A 1,235-nucleotide genomic window follows, 5' to 3' on the forward strand; every position below is an offset into this window, starting at 1 on the left:
TGAGAAGGAATTCAGAAAAACGTTTATAAAATGTTTCAAAACACTTTACAATGGAGTTGAGAAAAATAAGGAAGAAGTCCGGAAAGTGCTACAGGAACAATCAAATTAGACAGGTAGACCATTGGAAAGAATTCAAAACCTACAGAAAGAGGTCCAAACAATCAATAATAGAATATCAGAAATAAACAATACTCTGAAAAGTCAAAGGAGTAGAATAGACGAGATGGAAGGCAGAACCAGTGAGCTGGAAGACGAATCTCTCAATACCACTAAGATAGAAGAGCAAACAGAAAAAAGGATAAAGAAATCTGAAGAAGGTCTAAGATTCATGTTGGACAACATGAAGAGGCACAACTTAAGAATTATCAACATTCCAGAACAAGAAGAATCAAATAAGTCCACAGAAGAAATAGTTGAAGAACTGCTGGAAGAAAAATTCTCTAACATCCTGAAAAGTGAAAGGATAAACATTTAAGAAGCTCAACAAACCCCAGGAAGGATAGACCCTAAAAGAAAATCACTAAGAGACATGTCATAATCAAGTTCTCCAAAATGAAAGATAAGGAGACACTCCTAAAAGTAGCCAGGGAAAACAGAAGTGTTACATACAAAGGCAAGCAAGTCAGATTAAGCTCAGATCTCTCAGCAGAAACCATGCAAGCAAGAAGACAATGGGAAAACATATATAAAACCCTGAAAGAAAAATAAAACTGCCAACCAAGAATCATTTATCCAGCAAAGCTATCAGTCAAATATGATGTTGTAATCAAAACATTCCAGGATAAACAGAAACTAAGGGATTTTGCCAAAGCCAACCCTGCATTACTAAACATCCTAAAGAATAGACAACAACCAGAGATTGGCATATGTGGCAGCACTTCCAAGAATTAAACAGACAGAAGGAAGAGTCAAAAAAAGAACAAAAGTATAAGAACAAACTAAGAGAATCTGGGAGGTCAGTCTATGATCAAAACAATTACAATGTAAAAGAATGTAAACACGTAGGAACAGAGATCCAGATGGTGAGAATGTCAGGTAGATTACAGGATAAAATAGACTTCACTAAATGGAGGGAAAAATTAATTTTTCCCCAAAGAAAATTAACATTTCACAACATACCAAGAAAATGAAAATCAAAGAAGAACATGGAAACATTAAAACTATGAGGAAACTCACAAGAAAGAACACTAAGAGCATGAACTCAACAAAGGAAGACACACAGAACAAAGAAAGCA

This window comes from Chrysochloris asiatica, unplaced genomic scaffold, assembly GCF_000296735.1.
Source record: "Chrysochloris asiatica unplaced genomic scaffold, ChrAsi1.0 scaffold00095, whole genome shotgun sequence".
In the NCBI taxonomy this organism is placed as follows: domain Eukaryota; kingdom Metazoa; phylum Chordata; class Mammalia; order Afrosoricida; family Chrysochloridae; genus Chrysochloris; species Chrysochloris asiatica.